This window comes from Dipodomys merriami, unplaced genomic scaffold (assembly GCF_024711535.1).
Source record: "Dipodomys merriami isolate MVZ:Mamm:240054 unplaced genomic scaffold, mDipMer1.0.p SCAF_35, whole genome shotgun sequence".
Classification (NCBI taxonomy): domain Eukaryota; kingdom Metazoa; phylum Chordata; class Mammalia; order Rodentia; family Heteromyidae; genus Dipodomys; species Dipodomys merriami.
The window spans coordinates 14,478,315-14,497,514 of NW_027205048.1; the positions used below are offsets into that span (position 1 = coordinate 14,478,315).

Genomic DNA, 19,200 nt, shown 5'->3' on the forward strand with positions numbered 1-19,200 from the left:
GCCTTAAGCACAAAAAGGCTCAGGGACAGCACCCAGGCCCCGGGTTCAGGCCCCAGGACTAGCAAAAAAAAAAAAAAAAAAAAAAAAAAAAAAAAAAAGAGGGGCAGATGTTAAGAGTAGATGGGACAAGGAGAGGTTCATTCCTGACTGGGGTGCTCCAGGGGTACCCCTACACCAACCACCAGACTCGCTCAAACCACCCAGGTGGTCCCTGGGGACTGTGTGAGTCAGCCATGTGAAAACCACCAGGCCCACAACCGGCTTTTTACTCCCAATTGCATGGGCCAATGTGTATAGACGAGGCAGGGCAGGATGAGGGGTGCTGGCACACACTGCTTCTCTCCTGATACACCTAACAGCCCCCCACCCTGCAAGTGAACTCTGATCCTGGAAGGTCCCTAATCCCAACCTCTTTCCCAGAATTTCCAGCCTGCAGTTCTAGAGGGATGAACACAGAACTGGACTGCTGCGTGCAGCACAAACAAGTGAGGAGGGGCATTTGTTTTCACACTTCCACAGCCACCACAATGTCCACCCACGCTGTCCCCCTCCCACCACAATTTGCCAGTGTGGGAACAGGACCTTCTGACCCAGACCTGACGCATGGCTGGCACATACCCTTGCACTCCAGCCCCCGCCGTTTCCCAAGGGCATTTTCAAGGACCTTCTTGCTATCTAAGTGAGATTTTAAATGGCATGAATTGAACCCAAAGAAACTGCTGGTCCATGAAACGATGAGCCCACCCTGAAGGAGACAAATAGTCCCTTCAACAGATACCTTCATATACACGGCTCCCCAGTCTGAGTCCCTTCATGACCTTGCCAGTCACACCAAGCCCATCACGAGCACTGCCCAGAAAGAAGAAAAAGTGGCTGGGTCTAGTCAGTCCCCTGGATGTGGTGACATGTGCGTGTAATTCCTGCGTGCACGCGGAGGTAGAGGCAAGAAGGTAAGGTGTCCAGGCCAGCATAGGTTACCTAGCATGACCCCATCTCCAAAATAAACTTGTTTTTAAAATAAGATTGAATGCCGGGCAACAGTGGCTCACCCTGTAATCCTAGCTACTCAGGAGGCTGAGATCTAAGGATCACCCTTCAAAGCCTGCCCAGGCAGGAAAGTCAGTGAGACTCTTATCTCCAATGAACCACCAGAAAACCGGAAGTGGCGCTGTGGCTCAAGTGGTAGAGTTGAGGGAAAGCACCCAGGCCCAGAGTTCAAACCCCATGACCGACAATAAACAAACAAACAAACAAACAAACAAACAAAATTGAGTCACTTCTTAAGGATGCAGACACATGGGTCTGCACCTGGCCAGTAGGAGGAGCTGCTCAGTTAGTACCTGGGAGTGAATGGATACCCTGGGAAGAGATAAATTACCAACCCATTTCCAGTGCCCCAGGTCAAGAACAAACTCAAAACACCCACAGCACATCTGCCACCCAGCTGGACCGGGCCAGTTACCGAAGCTGCTCTTGGCTGAGTGAAGGGTAAGTGGGCACCCACTCCACGCCAGGAGTCTGTGAAACAAGGGCCTGCCTAGTCCTCCGCCCAGCCCACTGCCTGGGGACAGGGAGGGACAAAGGAAGCCAAGAAGACTTGCACAGGGAGTTGCCTGACTCCTCCCCAGCTGCCCTTCTCAGCAAGCCCCACCTGACCAGGGCTGGGGCCAGGTCGGGCGGCCGGCTGGCTGTCCTCTAGCCTTCTTTCCCTGGGAAGGGAAGGCAGGTCGCAAATAGAAAGTGAATATTTTACTGGGCATTTCTTGGAGCGAGCTAACACGTAGTAACATTCCACAGACTGAAAACAACCTCTCCAAGAGTTCTGAGCTCACTGCTTTGGCCCCAGGGGCCAATGAGCACACAGCTGTTCCAAATTGACGCCACCCCACCACCTACTGACCTTCCCTACCCGGATGGCCTCCATACCCACCCACCCACGCTGCAGACTGAGCTCAGGCCCTACCTCACGAGCCTCACCTCCAGCCCTCCGACATTTTTTGAAATGGAGTTACGGATCCAGATCTCACACCACCAAACACACCTCACAGTGCCCCTTCCAAATATGCATTTCAGCCAGCTCCACAGGCCTCACCCGTCTTTTATCAGCGAAGGAAAAACTCCCAGCATTGTAGGTCCCAGTCCCTCAGGACAGAGGCCCGCCCACTCCCGAACAGCACACCCTAGAGAGGACCACACCCATCCCTTACCAGGAAGGCACTGTCAGTCAGGGCCTGCGGCTCCTGCAGGCCCGGCACCTGCACACCCTTTGTTGCCTGGAAGGGGTCCCCGGACACCCACCCAGTGTGAAGCTACTCCCAACTCTGTCAGGAATGGAGCAGCTCATTTCTTTTTAAATTTAACACAAGGTGTCCGCCCGTCCAACTTATAACACATCACTTTTTTCTACCCTTACTCTACATAAAGTACAGGCTCAAAAACCAAGCCCTTCACAGGGGCTTCGTACAAGTTAAATGCAGGGAAGGAGTGCAGCCTGCAGCACCGAGGCCACTTCGCGCTGCCCGAATGGGCTGCTGGAGCCCTAAAGCAAAACGGAACCACAGCCCCATCACACCAAGTCATCACCAAGCTCCAAAACTCAGCTCTGGGCATGGCCAAAGACGGGCCCGTGTATCCTCCCAACAAGAAGGAACTTCACACCTCATCTCTGTTCCAGAAGATCACAACAGCTGGAAAAACTTTCAAAGCTTCCTATCAGGGAAACATGCTAGAAAGAAAAAACAAACAAACAAACAAACAAAAACCCACTACACTAAGCTCACAAGCCTGGCTGAGTGCACCAAGAGAGGTCCACCCAAAAGTCAGCACATCACAAGCCCCCCTCCCCCAGTCCCCTTGGCCACAACAGACTTGACTGCTCTCAATTACAGCAAAGTAAAAAAACAAAACAAAAAATCCTCAAATAACTTCATGCTACTTCTTTGGCCCACTATTTGGTACTCATCTGACTAGTTTAGGAAGGAAAATAATTACCTACTATTCAAGGGACTCGCTTAAATAGGCAAGGAGACAGATTACAGAGAGAACTCCAACTCTCATTCTGAAATCTCCTAGCTTTTGTTAAATTGAAGGCATGTTCTTAATCCTAGGCTTAGCTGAGAAGTGAGAAGAAAGGATATGTACGTGGGGGGGTTGGGGGGAGGAGGAGTTGCCTAACGGGAGGGAAAAGCAGCAAGCAGGGAAATAAACAGAATTCTGTGTCAAGGCAGGGTGGAGAAAACATGGTGCTCAGCTCACCTGGTCCCAATCCTGTGTACTGAGGGCGGCAGTTGGATGGCAAGCACAATGGCTTTTCTGAGACCAGAGGAACTCTGGGACCTGGAAGAGGATGGTATATCCTTCCTGTACCCAGGCCTACCTTCGAGGTTGAGACTGCCCTCAGCCCTGGATGGCAGGAAATGGCCATCAGGAAGGAAGCAATCTATATGCCCTGGTCAGTGCAAAGGCTGAGGAAACCACAGGGGCCATTCCTCCCAGGCCCACCTTCCAGGTGAACAGCCTCTGGGAAGGCTCCCGTCCTTCCACATCCTGTCCCACGCAGGCACTGGGGTTATGTTCACCGGCTGATTCTGGTGCTGCTGCAGCCTACCCACACCCCCACCCCATGGTGGAGTGAACTAGAGCTGAGAACTATTTGAAAACTGCAGGGGGACTTTAAAATAGAGTACCATCATTATCCGAGCTGGAGAGGGACCAGGGCACCAGGACTTGTGGAGATATTCACAGCACACTTTACTAGGCTGTCCTGAGACAAGGCAGAACTTACTGAGTGTCCCCAGTCCCACAGGGCCAAACTCACCCAGACAGCAGGGTTTCCTGACCTCACACGCGCTCACAAGCCCACACCTGTTCCCAAAAGGAAAAGAAGGGCTGCAGAGCAGGAAGGCACTCTTGCAATTAAAGGAAAGCCTGTTTTTCAGGAAAATCCCACCGCGTGGGGACCTTAACTCCAAGGGAAGCCAAGCTGCGTCCGGCACCACCGGCACCACCAGCCCCAGGTGCCGTTCAGGTGAGTTAATCACCCAGGCAGGGCTGGGCTCCCGTTTTCAGGACACACCCAGCTTCGTGCCATTCTCTTTGAATTTCTGATAGCCTTTTTGAAAAGAAGGATTCTGCTTTTGTTCTGGAGCAGTCACTGGAATTCCCAGGCAAGACGAGGTACACGAACTCAGAGCAGGAACCCTAAGCCCCCACCCAACCCACACAGCCACAGACAGTGAACCGACAGCACACACAGTCCCAACCAGCACATCCAGTACAAGTCCCTCCCTCAAGCAGGAGGGAGCTCAACTTGAGAATATTCTTAATTCTGACCACAAACATGGAAACTAAAGTCTCGCCTCCTGGGGGAAAAGAAAAGACACCTAACCACTAAGTCCTGCCTAAGTATAATCCTGGCTTGCAGGTATGCTGTAGGTACTGTATCATGCACACCCATATGGAAAGGACTGGTGAGCAGGGCAAAGCCATTCGCAAAGTCAAAAGACCAAAGGAAGAGCAGCTGATCAATGACAGAGAAGCCAGGCCCAGGTCGAAATTTGCTGGACTGGCTCTGGTACTTCTCTAACCTTCCTGACCCTCCATCTCTTCATCAGTAAAATAGTGACCATCACCTCCGGTGTGAGGCAGTGAGAACACGTGAGACAATGTGGCTGAGAGAGTGGCACAGAGCCAGTCCGGTGAGTCTATAATCCAGAGAATTCTCTCCACACCGCCAGTGCTGTGCTGAACATTCACTCAAAAGTGCCATGGACCTAATCAGGTATGCTGTTGCACACCTGCAGTCCCAAGAAGATGATTCGGAGGCGGTGAGGACATCCTGGACTACACAGTGGGACTAGTGGGGGGGGGGGGGATTTCTTGGGCTGTTCCTGAGAGCTGCAGGCAGCTGTCTGTCCCCTTGATTACTGACTGAAGGAGGAAAGGCTCTTCCCAGGAAGGAGCCCTCCAGCCAGGAAGTCCTGCTAACCTGACCCACTCCAACACTCCAGCTCTGTCCTGGAAGTGGGGCAAGTCATGGGCAAACGACCTAAAAGCGAGGGTCTGACTTCACCCCGCTGCCCCTCCGGCATTGTAAGAAACCAACCCCACAAGTTGCCCCAATTCCAGGGCACACCGCTGCCAGCTGCTCGGGCTGAGTTAATGGCCACTTCAGGGCTACTCAGCAAAGAAGGGTAACTCATGCATGGATTTCTGGAGTCTGCAAAGGAAAAGAAAGCTGACCACACAGAAATGGCCCCGCCAAGAAAGAAGATCAGGTCACAGTGAAAATAAAGGCCTAGATCGTTCTGTCCCCTCCACTTAGTGCCTGGACCTCCTCCAGCCATGCGGCTCGCCAGGCTCCAGGGCCTGGAGAAGAGCGCGGTCGTGACGAGCAGCTGTCCCTCGCTGCCTGCGGCCCCAGCGGCTGCCCGGGGGTGCGCACCCCCGGCCAGCCGCCCCCCCCCCGCGTGCCCGCCACCTCCACGCAGCCCGCCCGAGGCTCCCGGGACCCACGTCGAGGCCGTGATCGCTGCGGGCCGGCCCGGCCCGGGCAGGGGGTCCTGGCCCTACCTGGGTGTCCCAGGCCTTGCCGCCGGGGGAAGCGGTGCCCGGGGTGGGGGGGGGGACCCCGGCGCCCCGGATCCGAGCTGGCCCCCGCACAAAGGCCAGGCAGGAAGGAAGTGGGCGCGGGGGGGGGGCGAGCCCATCCCCCGTCCACCCCCCCGGAGGGAGGAGACTCGCCATTTACAAGTGAAAAGCTCCGGGAAGGGGGAGCCCGGGAGCCCCGGAGCCCGCCAGGTGCGCGGGGCGGCCCCGGGCCCCGCCCCGCGGGGAGGCGCGCAGGCCCCGCCCCGCCCCGCCCCGCAGGTGTGCCCGCGGCCTGCCGCCCCCGCCGCCGAAGGTCGTGCGGGACACCGGAAGTCGTGCCGCGGGGAGGACGGGGCCGCGCGCAGGGGGGTCCCCGCTACCCACCCCCACACGGCTCGGCTACCGAGGCGGCCACGGGGAGGACCCGAGCCCCTCGGTGACCTGGGGGGCGACCCCGTGACCTCCGCGAGGGGGCAGGAGTGACTCTACTTACCCAGCGCGCGGGAGCGCCGCCAGGTCTGGGGCCGTGGGAGGCGCTCGGCGGGCCGGCCACGCACGCCCCGGGAGACCCGCACCCCGGCACCGGGGATCCCACGGGGAGTCCTCCCCAGGCGCCGCCCACCCGCCACGGGTTAAACGGGCGATGCCGACCGACGGCGCCTCGGGAACGAACCTGAGATACCTGCCACCGACTCCGGGACCCCCGAGGCAGCGCAGGGGGTCGGCGAGAGCCGGGAGCCCCGCCGCCCCGCGGCTCCACGAGAACCCCCCCCCCCACGTCACCGACACGGGGCTCCGCAGAGCAACGCCTGTGACCCGGCGAGGGCGAAACATGCCCACGGCCCTGCGCCGTTCCGCGGCAGGATTTTCGGAAAGTTCTCGGCCCAACCCGGCTGCAGTCGGGTGGGCAGGCAAGGCCCCGGGGCTAGTGGCCACAAACGGGCTTGGGGGCACACCTGGACGACCGGAGAGGAAAGCAGGCCTTGTTTGCTCCCTGAGTTCATCAGCAAAAGAAAAAGAAAACCAATCGCAGCTAGAGTTCATTTAAATAAAAGGGAAGGTGCTCAACCCTGGCAGGCCTCCAGCCCGCCCTCGCCCCCCCCTTCCAAGTGAATTATCTTCACCTCCAGGCCCCCCACACACACACACTGAAGTTCTTTACTCCACTCACCCCCTCCACACCCACCTGTAGCAGGTATAAAGCTATCACTTCCAGGACAGATGCTGGCCATATATTCTCTAATTTTATTTTTTGCTAGTCTCCTTGGGAAAGCTTTTTAAATTGTCATAATGGGAGAAAAAAAAAATTTCAGTAGATCGGAAGCTGACCTCTGCGATCTAGGCCTAGGTTCCTTCCAGATACACTTCCTGGGATTCTGTGACTGCAATAATGTAGTTTTTGTTTGTCCAGAGCTGGGACAAATTGCTGGAGGCCAGATTTCAGGCATGGCTGGAGCGCAGCCTAGATTAAGTGGAATTTACAAGGTCTGGCACAGCAGAAAGACCCTTACACAGCCCATGTCTACCTCACAGCCTTTAACATCACCCTCCTTTTTCAACCTGGGACAAGACACAGAGTCCACCACCACTCTCTATCAGACCATCTTAAAAGATTGATGACTTCAAGGCATAATTAAGGATTTAAGAAACTATTTGGGATCAAGTTCTTGAGGGGGTGGGGGTATTTCTGTATTTTACAAATGGGAAGGAATTTTAGAACGGCAATGGATGCCTAGCACTGCCTTCAGAGACCAGGAAGTTTCTGGCATTAAGAAGCCCATAGAACCCAAGGCAAGCCTGACCATCAGGATCAAACAGCAGGCTTTTCAGGGTTAACTTCTTCTAAACACCAATGGGACTTTTTTGGGTAGGGATGAATGCTCTATTATTACCTAGGACAGAAGTCACAATTCCCTTGTCCCATTAGTAAGAACCCAGCTGTTTCAGCACCATTTTTGTGAATTTCAAGTCAACTCCAGGGAACCATCTGTTTAAGTTAGGTAAACAGTTAAAACACCATTTCTGAAAGCAGGCCTAAGCCTAGCCACATAAGGCAATTACAAGTGTGCCCAGTTTTTTTTTTTTTAATCAAACGTATGAAACAGACCCAGTAAGGGTCAGTTACCTACACCATTCCCACTTAAGTGGAAGAGAGCTAAGAAGTAAGCAAGCTATGGGGATGCACGTCCCTGGAGCCATTATTGGCTCTGGCTGGGCTCAGCTCCCAGGAGGAAGCAGGAAGGCTGTGGGAATGGAGAAGGAAGGCACAGCTACAACAAACACTCCTTGTGGGTGACTTTTCCTAACACCACACAGAAAGCACTACTTTAAAGTGAGGGGAGGAAGAAAAATAAACACAACTTCTTCCTGAGACTTCTGATGCCACGGTTTCTGGTGCTGATTTTTTTTTTATAAGTAAAACATTCCTGGAAGAACTCTTACCATTTGCTTTTGGAATCTCTCTTCAAAAAAATGCATCTTACTGAGAAGAGAAAGCACAGCGTTCCCTAGCAGCTCAGAAAGACCACCTTCTAAGAAAAACTGTGGAAGGGAAGCAGGCCAAATTTCCATGCCCAACCACGACAGATGAATACCAGGCTGGCTCCCATACCTCGGGCAGCTCGGGCGGGTTCTAAGCTCCCCAGCAGTTTGGGAGAATGAAGTTGAAACTGCCCCTTGGCTCCCATGGTCAACATTCCTCACAAACAATGGCCTGGCTCTCTCTCCATTGTACATTCTGCATTCACTTGTGAATCCCTCCTTTCCTACACAATATGCAAAGCCCTTCTTTTCACAGGCAAACTTTCTGAATGCCCAAGTGCAGCCATAATTTAGGCATTCAACATTAATAATGACAGCTAAAAGCAAACTCCAAATTTGGCCTTAATATTAATCTGTGAATATCATTAGGATCACATTGATGGCTTTTGGATAGTGTCCATGAAATCAACGAAGCACTGAACACCTTTAAAACAACTCACTTGTTTTGTTTTTTAGCAATTATTAAATAAGATTTCCAAATCCAGAGATTTGGGGGGAAAAATCCCTTTTGTAAGTCTGACACATATTCCTTTAAACCCTGAAAGACCAGTGAAAAGTAACTTCAAAATATGAGTGAGAAAGCTTTTGTACCCTTCTTTCCAGGGGTGCTGTAACTTTAACCTGCAGCAGTAAATTAGGACAGGCTTACCAGCTGGAAGGGGAAACTGATCTCTGGCCAGGCAGGGCAACCAATCCATCCCAGTATTCAGGGGCCTACTAAACTTTTCAGTGGATGCAGGTATTTCTGAGCTAGCAAATTATGAGATTCCTGGGGAATAAGATAAAGATACGCCCTCCCCCCCCCAAGATCTTTCACCAAATGATGTCATTTAAGTACAAAAGTCATCTTTGTGAAGGTTCAAACCACATTCTCATTTTTAAGTTTCTACAAAAGTGTCCCGCCCTCTGTAATGGAACTATTACCTGCCCAACAGATCCATTTCCTTTCCTAACCATGAGTTGTATGACTACTTATTCGTGGCCCACATCATGACCAAGGTACACCGCGACCCTGCTTTCTGATGATAGAAGAATGGTTAGCAGAGGAGCTCAGGACTTCCCTCTATTCTGAAATGACAACTGGTTAAGCAAAAAGACAACAGGGGCCACCATTCTACTGCTGCAGCCAACTCTTTCATTTTTTTTCCTCATTTAGGGAAAGCAGTAAGCACAAAGGGTATAATTTTGCCTTCAAAACATTCATGATATCAGTGATCTATCGGCCGTGGAATTCTGGTACTAGATCTCAGCAGAACCCTCCTTGAGAAGTGTCCTTTTCCCTTTTTAGTTTGTTTTTCTTTAAAAAAAAAAAAAAACACAAGAATTTCAAAAAAGTGGCTTGAGTTCCCTTTCCTTTTGTATTTTAACATTTCCCCACAATAATACAAATGTTTAAATCCAATCCACTTCACGCACCACCTCCTTACCTAACAGCCACTCAGAACCCCAGGAACACTGCTGGTCAGTTTTGTCGCTTTATTTGTTTGTTTCCTTACTTATATGCTTGGATCATTGAGTCACGTTCCTGTCTCAGTAATAAGAGTTGTTTTCCAAGTCAACATGAAGTTATTGATTATTCCCTGAAAGGGTAACTGATGGCCAAGTTAATAATTATTCTGCTAGCAAGTTTTACTGTTTCATCTTGTGTACAGGGCCAGATTAACAATGCCAGGGAAAGCAAACTCAACTAGGCAGGGACAGGAACAGGTGTGCCCAAGTCTTAAAAGGCCAAAATATCTCACAAAGTATGTCCCGGGTGTGTTTTTACAATGGCAGTAGTGTTTGTTTTTCAGTAGCTACGCTTTATTTTCTTAACTTTAAAGACACCTACTTTGCAAAAGTTTCTTCACTAAGCTGCTAACTGAATCTTGCACATGAACTGCAGCTCAAGCCAGGCAAGGAAATACATTTGGGAGACAAAAAGGGTTTTTTGTGTTTTTTTTTTTATCACAGTTAAGAAAAGGTAATTCACCCTATCCCCTCCCCCATGAGAACACCCATTCAAGGGTCAGTTTCAAAGATCCCAAGTGAAATCATAAATAACTCAAAGGGCTCAGTCTGCAGAGCACACCACCCTCTCTCCACTCTTAAGGTGCCTTTCCCAAAAGAGGGTAGGCAACTCACCCTTTTCAGATTAAGTGCCTTTCCAAACTAGAAAAAGAAATCAAAAAGTACCTTTCCAGGTTCAAAACAAGCTCCCAAGGCCTTTCAATTCTTTCTAATAACCACTTTCCACGGGGATGTAAACTGGGGTCCCTTGCCCCTGGGGCACAGAAAACCAATCAGGGCCATAAATTCCCTTTGCCTTCAACCCTCTCTGCCTTGTACTGGGGCAGAGTGGGGGGAGGGGGAGACCCAACACCAACACTTACACTAAACCTCGGTGCTCTACAGAAATATGCTGGCTTATTTCCTTTGTTTGGTCATGTTCTACTTGATCAAGTGTGAACGATTACACTGGCTTCATTAAAGGCAAGCGCATTCACGGCTAACATCCAACTTCAATGGCAACTGTAAGCATATTTTGCAAGAGGGAGAGCCTGCTTCTTGCTAGAAACCTACCATCTCATTAACTTTTCTTCTGAGGGCAATAAAAAGGGCACTGGGGGGACTTTCCAGGAGTGTGTCAGGGCCAGACAAAAGGATATTCAGTGTTTCAACTTTAGCATACAACCCAAGCTAGGCTTAAAAAAAAAAAGAAACCTTATTTCAATATTAAAGTTGTAGTGGCTGAAGATGTTGAATTAGCATTTTGGATACTAATTTGTAATTGCTTTTAAGACATACTCTTTGAAATCAAATGACTATAAAAACCAGGTCCTTTAAAGTCTCATTATCTTGAGGTATTAAAAAATTATAGAATAATGGTGATATTTCAAAACTGTAACATTCTCCTACGTAGGTGAAAACAAGCTAGTTAGTTCTACTTTGGGAACCTAGAGATCTTAAAGAGGGATTTTTAAGCCGTCTGAAAATCTCACAGCTAGCAGGATTTTGAAAAAGTGGTACCGTAGTTACTGTTTTTTGTGCAAGTTTGAAGCAAGAATTACTTTGTGAAGTCCCCCTCCAATAAAAACGATCCTCTCAAAATTACGCATACCAGATTAAAATATACAGGTTTTTTTAAAGATTACCCAACAGAATTACAATAAAGCACTTCGGGAATTTTCCAGTGTATATTCACAGAATGAAACGGCCTCGTCTGCTCGTCCAGCGACCCGCATCTGACTCTCTAAGAACTTAACCCGATCTCCAGTCTTGAAAGGAAAAAAAAAGGGGGGGGGATATTCTGTTTACCCTGGGCAGCGCAAGAGCGCCCGGCGTGACGACATAGGCCGTGCCAGCAGCCTGCGCCGCCAGCCAGCGCGCCGGCGAGCGCGATTTCTTGAAACATTCCTCCTTCCCCCCCTAAAATCCTTAACGTAAGGTCCCCGGGAGCCAACTGCTGCTCGGGCCGCCTCCGGAAAAGTCGGGGGCGGGGGTGCGGAGGGAGCGGCACGAACCCTCGCGCGCACCCGCACACTCCCGTGTCCGCGACCATGGTCGCCAGCGGAGAGCAAGCCGCGGGAGGCGGTGCGCGCGCGGTGTCTCCGCGCGGCCTGCGGCCTCCGGGCCCCGGGGCGCGGCGTGGGCTGCGGGCGAGCGGCCACGCCGCCAGGCCTGCGGCTGGAGAAAGGCCTGCGCGCGCCCCAGCGCCCGCGATCCCGGGCCCAACTCGCTCGGGGCGCTGGGCGGACACCCGGGAGAGAAAGAAAGGCGCTTCCCTCGGCCTCGCGGGTCGGTCCGGCGCCGCGGAGGACCGGGAGAAGGGAGGCGGCCGCGGTGGCCGGGCCGGGCCCGCGCCGCGCCGGGTCCCCGCCGCCCAGGGCGCTCCCTAGCCGGCCCCTCCTGCGAAACTTTTTCCTTTGGCTTCGCCCCACCCGAAAAGTGCGGCCCGGGCGGGGGAGGCGGGCGAGGCGGGCGGGCCGGTTCCCGGCGGCGGCGGGCGGCCGGCGAGGAGGAAGTGGTGCCCGCGGGAGTGCGGCTGGGCAGAGGAAATGCCCGGCCCGCCCGCCCGGCCCCCCGCCCGCCGCCCGGCCCGCCCCGGACCCCCGCCCTGCCGCGACTTTGGCGGGCAGCACTCGGCGCGGCGGTGGTGACGGCGTCGGCAGATGTGGCCCGGCTGCCCCGAGGAGCCAACAATGCCGGGCCGGCAAAACAAAAGGGCTCCGCTTCGCCTTCTTCCCGGTCTTTTACTTGCGCTCTCGGGGCGCCGCGCGGGATCCCCAGGCCGACAGGGGCCGCGCCCCCAGGGGCTCGAAACCACGCGTGTCCCGACTTCCCCGCGCACCCCCGCCTCCTCGCCGCCCCCGCCCGCCCGCTCGTCTCGCAGGCACCAGGCCCGCCGCACCCCGGCGTGCTCGGACTTCGGGTCCCGGGAGATCCGGCCGTATTGTCCCTGCGCCGCGCCGCGCGCTCCGCCGGGGTCGCCGGCGGCCCCCGCGCGCTCACCTACCGAGCTCGTGGAGCCGGAGCCCGGGGCGCCTAGGAAACCGTCGCCGAGGCGCCGCCGCCGCCGCCGCTGCCCTCCGGACGCCGCCGCGCTCCGGGTTTTCCTTTCCTTTTATTTTTTTTTCCCCAATCCTGATGGGAAGGAAGGTGACCGCCTACTTCGCATTCATCAACTCTCATCACAACAACAAAAATCCCGGCGCACACCGAGGCCAGCGGGAGCGATCGGTGGCGGGGGGTGGGGGGGAACGACGACCCCCCCCATGCGCCGCGGGCCCCACACCCCGCTCCACTGGGGGCGGGCACGGGCCGGGGGCGCGGACCAAAGATGTCCTCGGATGCCGGCTCGGTGTCCTTCGTCCTCCGCCTCCCGGAGTGGCGCAGTGAGGCGCGGGCACGGCGTCCCCCCCATCGCGGCCGCAGGTGAGGCGGGGGCGGCGGCGGCGCCCACCCAGCCCCGGCCCCCCCCTTACCTCGTCCTGCGCCGCCGGTGTCCGCTGCGAAGGGCGCCCACCCGGGAGGCGGCGGCGGCGGCTCCCGCCCCTCCCACCCCACCCGGCGGCGGTGGCGGCGGCTGGCGGCCCCCCCACTCTCAGCGCGGCATGGCTCCAGGCTCGGTCCCTCGCTCCTGGGCCGCCGCCGGCTCCTCCGGGCCGCTCCCGAGCCACCTTAAAATGACACACGCACACAGGGACACACACACAAAAACTTAATCTCCCCAGCTCCCCGCCCTTCCCCCTCCCTCCTCCCTCCCCGCCCCTCCCTCGCTTCCCTTCCTCCGCCTCCCCTCGCCGCCGAGCCTCTTCCTACTTCCCCGCCCGCCCCACCCCCTTCCCCCGCCCACCCCGCTCCGACCCCCACCCCGAGTCCGGGTCGCGCGCCCGCCCGCCCGCCGGGCGGGGGCTGCGCTGGGGGTCCCCGCCCCGCGCTCACCCCCGCAGGATGCGGATTCCAACTTGGCTGCGCGAGGGAAGGTCCTGGGCAGCCCTGCGCCTCCCGGCTATTTGCTCTTCTTTATTTGTTTTCTCCTCGGGGGAAGGAGGAGGAAGAGGGAGAGGAAAGGCCGGGCAGCGGCGCGGCGCGGCGCGGCGCGGGCCGCGTCTCCGGTGCCCGCGGGCGGCGCAGCAGCGAGGCGGGAGGCGAGGTGAGGGTCGCGGCCGGCTCTCGCCTCGGTTTTTTCTCTTTTTTTTTTTTTTGGGCAAAGGCGGGGTCTCTCTTTGCAAACCAATGACACAACCCCACATGGGCCGGTCTCGCCCCCTGCAGCTTCTCCTCACTACAAATCGGCTCTCTCGGGGGATTAGTGGCTCCGCCGGAGTGCTCGCTGGCGCGGCGGGCGGGCAACTCCCCGGCCCGCCCCCGGCCCCGGCCTCGCCTGGCCGGGGGGCGCGGGGGCCCGCGGCCACTGGGGCGGGGTAGGGGGGGCCCCCGCCGCGGCCGCCGGGAGTCCGCCCTCCTCCGCCCGTTCCACGTGGGGTCCCGGGCTGCCGGCCACGTGGGGGGACGCGAGCTCGGGCGGGCCTCGGCGCGGCCATCCGATGGGTGGCCCGGACTCTGGAGGGCGCCCCCCCCCCGCATACACACACCCCGCGCCACGCCCGCGGGGCCAAACCAGCCCCTTTCCCGGCCCCGCGCCTCCAACTTCCTCCCGGGGCCCCTGCTCCCGCCGCGGCCGCCTTCCGAGGCCCGCGGGGGTCAGGCGCGGGCCGGCCGCAGGGGGCACTTGTGGGCCCCAGCTGCGGGGGGCGGCGGGGCTGCGCGGGGGCCGCCCCTCTTCGCGCGCGGGAACTTGGCGCGGCGTGTCCCCCGCCGCGGGTCCCTGACGAGAAGCGAAACCCACTCCACCGAGGAAACGGCCCTTCCTGTCTGGGATCAAGGGATCTCGCCTGGGTGGGCTCCCGGCTGCGGCGCGCCCCGGCCCCACGGGGCGGGGGAAGCCCGGGGCTTGGGCTCGCGCCCCCCCACCACCTCCAGGATCCCGAACCCGCGATGTCCTGACACCCCACGGTCAGAAGTCTGGCCGCCCAACGGCCATCAGGGCCCAGCAGCTGCCCGCGCCCAGACAACAACACCTGGACGGGGCTCCCGGCCCGCGGCTCGCCGCGTCCGAGCGCTCGCTCTCCGGAAGGGCGCCGGCCGCGGGGTGGGAAGGCCGCGCCCCTCGGCGCCCCGGGATCCCACACTCGAGGACCTCGGTGAGGGCGGAACACGGCCCTCGGGCTCGACTCGTTTGGTAAACCGTATGGAGACGTGGGGGACTGAATTGAGATGTTGAACGGAAAGGAGAGGGTTGAGGTCGGAACTTCGGAAGGCCGCCCGGCCCGCCATCCCGCCCACCGATTCGCGTGGTTGGATCTCCTCGTCGTCGTCGTCCCCCCCCCTCCCCGAAGACCTTTCTACCTCCGGGGCCCGAGGCACTTAAAGCCGAAAGAGTGGGCGGGAGGCCCCCGGGGCCCGAACCCTTTCTAGCATCCTCCGGAGCAAGGCTCCTGAGCTCCTGGGTGGCGAAAAGCTCGCCCAGATGCGCCAGCCTGGGGGACCCGCGCGGACCGGGCTCCTGCGGTTGAGAACTGAGCTCGATTTTGAAACCAGGTCTGAACACCCGTCTGGGATAGGAAGCCCGGGATCTGGCCCCTTTTTAACTCCTCCGTCGGAGACACGTGTTTTGCACCACCAGTCACAGGCCCAGCAGGTCAGCCGGTGGCTTCCACAGTGTGTTTCTCTGGGTGAAAGCATTGCGAGCCAGGTGCTTGCTCCCAGTTTTTCCCATCTTCCCGCGAGCCTGGCCCCCCACGCACCGGTGGTCGGGCTCTCCTCTCGCCAGCAGTTTCGCTTCTCCAGGTCAAGGGGCACCAGACACGTAAACGGACCCCGTGTAGCCCCAAACGATCGAGCCCTGCTTTCTGAGCTCTTCAACATGAGCACCAATAACTATAAATCTAGATCTTTCTAATTTCATAGAAGACGTTTGATCCTGAGTGATAGTCGCTTCTCACTGAGAAGCCACAAATTTTCGACTTTCATGTGTTATACGGATCTGAACTCTCCCTGAGACAATATTACCTTTTTTTGTTTTGAGAACATTAAAAAGAAAGCGTCTTCAGAGTGGAAGTTTATTTCTCACTTCAGCTTGACTCACTGCATTTTAGAACACTAAGCCCAGTCCCCAAATGTGAATTATGTCAGATTGTAAGTTTTTTTTTAAGACACACAAAAAGGAATATTGAACTGTAGGCAGAGTCCAACAGCTATTTCTGCAAGGAAGACATACAAATGGCCAGGAAGCACAGGAAAAGATGCTCAGCTTCACTGCCCCTAAGGGAAATGCACATCAAAGCCACAGTAAAACCCCACTTCAGTTCCACTGGGATGCTCTTATCAACAAAACAGAAAAAGCAAGTGTTGATAAAGATGTAGAGGAATGAGAACCCTTGTGCACTGCTGATGGGAATATGAAATGGTACGGCCTCTGTGACAACAGTCTGGCAGTACCTCAAAAAGTTGAACATAGAATTGTCATATGATGCAACACTTCCATTGTATATGCCCCAAAGAATTGAAAGACCTCAATGTGTGTGTATGTGTGCACACACACATATGTATGTAATGTGTATAATATATACATGCATATATGTGTATATAATCTATGTTTATATGTATGTATGCCCATGTTTATAGAAACACTATTTACAGGACCAAAAGGTGGATATAACCATCAAGGGATCAATGTATTTTTGGGGGGAGGGGGTCCAGTCGTGGGGCCTAAACTCTGAGCCTGAGCGCTGTCCCTCAGCTCTTCAGCTCAAGGCTAGTGCTCTACCACTTGAGCCACAGCGCCACTTCCGGCTTTTTTCTTTTTGCTGATGTGTTGCTGAGGAATGGAACCCAAGGCCTCAGGCATGCAAGGCAAGCACTCTACCACTGAGCCACCTTCCCAGCCCTATTTTTTTTTTTTTTTTGTCTTTTGTTGGTCATGGGGCTTGAACTCTGGTCCTGGGCACTGTCCCTGAGCTCTTCAGCTCAAGGCTAGCACTCTATCACCTGAGCCACAGTGCCACTTCCGGTTTTCTGAGTGGTTTATTAGAGATAAGAGTCTCATGGACATTTCTGCCTCAGATCTCAGCCTCCTGAGTAGCTAAGGTTACAGGCATGAGCCACCAGCACCCAGCCAGTGGATTTTTTTTTTTAATGTGGAATAGTATTCAGCTATAAAAACAAATGAAATCTGGACACTTGCTACATACAACAGATGAACACTGAAAGCAAATGGGATGCAAAAAGATTATAATTTCATTTAAATGTAATAAAAATAAGCAGAATCATAGAAAGTCGGGACCAAAGGGAGAAGGTACGGCTTGAGTTCGGGGGGCACAGTCTGTCTTGGAGGATGCCAAAGTTCTGGACACGAAAGACCATTGTATTTACACAATATTGTGAATGCACTTGATGACAACATATTGAGTACTTACAAATCAATCTAATCAGTGATAGAATCCTTGTACATGACCCTGAATTTACTTACATAAAGCTGAGTTCCATCCACAGCACTGCAAAAAAAAAAAGATAAAAGAATAGTTTGCCGGGTTCTGGTGGCTCTGGTTCTGTAATTCTAGCTACTCAAGAGCCTGAGATCTGAGGATCAAAGCCAGCCGGGGCAGGAAAGGCCAAGAGACTCTTACCTCCAATGAACCACTCAGAAAACTTGGAGTGGCACTATAGCTTAAGTGGTCTAATGCTAGGATTGAGCGGAAGAGCTGAAGGACAGTGCCCAGGCCCAGAGTTCAAGCCCCATGACCAACAAAAAACTAAAAAGTAATAGTTTATGTTATGTACATTTTAGTGTAATATTAAAAAGTTGCTTTCTTAATGTGCTTTGAATTTAGGACAAGCTTCTTAGGCAACCTCCCCTAGTTTTGTTTTTTTAAATAGGGTCTCAAGTTTTTGCTTGGAGCTACCTGAAACTGTGGCCCATCTACCTTTGCCTCCTGAGTAGCTACGATCACTAGCATATACCACCATGTGTATGTTTGTTGAGGTGGGAGTCTCAGGAACTTGTTCTCCGAGCTAGGTTTGAATCTCAGTCCTCCTCATCTGTGCCTCTGGAATAACTGGGATTGTGAGCCAGACTTTAACTTTTATTATCTAACAAACATGGTGCTTTCATATTTATTGAGTACTTTGAAAAGTTTTTATTTAGTGACAAACCTTGAGTATGATGTTTACAAGGGGTAGGAAGAGCTGGGTGCTGGGTGCTGGTAGCTGACGCCTATAATCCTAGCTACTCAAGCGTTTGAGATCTAGAGAGTTGTTAGCAACCAGTCTGAGCCGAAAAGTCCAAGAGACACTATCTCTAAAAACCAGCAAAAAGCTGGGCTGGAGGTATGGCTCAAGGGGGTAGAACACCAGCTGAGTGAGCAAAGTAACTAAGGAAAAAAAAAAAGATAAGCGTAGTGTCATGAATTTTAAGGTTCCCAAGGATCAGTTTGATAGCAATAACACAAAGCCCTGATAATGATTAAAAGTGGTAAGTAAATAATTAGTGGCTGGGAATAAGAGCCACTATGCTTCCATATTTAGGAGGAAGTAACAGAGAGAGTTATACCTGACATCTTTTTTTCTTCTTTTTGCTTATGTGGTGCTGAGGAATCGAACCCAGGGCCTCAGGCATGCAAGGCAAGTGCTCTACCACAGAGCCACCTTCCCAGTCCCCTTCTTTTTTTCTTATAAAGTATCTGTAATCACTTTTTCCTAATGGTGTAAGTACAAAATACTACTTTTTCCAGGCTATGTCATTAATCAGACTTGGGAGTGGGTGGAGTTGGAAATGTACACAGTGCTCTTGGATGAGTACAATAGGCCTTTTCTTCTTTCTGGAAACTCAGGTCATCTGCCCAGAGCCTCCATTCCCCCTTGATCTCTTCTGGTTTTGATTTTGGCTCTTGTGACTACTCTTGTTCTGCCCAGGGCCACTTTCCTATCCTTTCCCCCCACCTCCCATCTTGTTTTGTGTTAGCCCTGGGGCTTGAACTCAGGGCCTGGGCATTGACCCTGAGCTTTTGTGCTCAGGCTAGCACAGCTCCACTTCCAGGTTTTGGAGTAGTTTATTGGAGGTAAGTGTCTCCTAGATTTACAGGCCTGGGCTGGCTTGGAACTTTGATTCTCAGATCTGAGCCTCCCGAGTAGCTAGGATTATAGGCCCTTGCCGGCATCCACCATCAGTCCATCTACCCTTCTCTTTAGCCTACTACTGGAATAGGGCACAGGCAGCAGGAGCTGGTCCAGTCTTGGCCAACTCCTTTGGGTTTCTGCCACCTCTTTCTGCACACTTGTAAAAGAACTGTAGTGGCCAGGCATAGTGACTCATGGGTGCAGGAAGTGGAGATTGGGAACATCACTGTCCAGTAGTACCTGGGCATAAACACAAGACCTTATTTGAATAAAACTGCGAAAGCAAAAAAGGGCCAGGAGTATAGTTTAAGTGGTACAGTGTCTGACCAGGAAGCACAAGGCCCTGCATTCAAGCCCCAGCACTGCCAACAAGAAAAAAAGAATCTCCTTTGCTTTAGCATCATTAAAACT

At 54.1% G+C, this 19,200-nt stretch overlaps 1 protein-coding gene across 6 annotated transcripts in view; it reads right to left on the reverse strand.

The window, feature by feature from the left end:
* The window catches only part of Ctbp2 (C-terminal binding protein 2), a 125,077-nt gene extending 111,306 nt beyond the window's left edge, over positions 1-13,771 (reverse strand). For 2 of the 6 annotated variants that reach the window (XM_069988268.1, XM_069988263.1), the window contains exon 1: positions 13,095-13,320. The gene's annotated coding sequence lies outside the window, so the exon portion shown is untranslated. Of the gene's footprint in view, positions 1-5,571; positions 5,652-6,545; positions 6,578-12,625; positions 12,840-13,094; positions 13,321-13,554 lie in introns of those variants that run through there. The other 4 variants (XM_069988265.1, XM_069988264.1, XM_069988267.1 and 1 more) reach the window with 4 other exon arrangements.
* Positions 13,772-19,200: the final 5,429 nt, after the last annotated feature.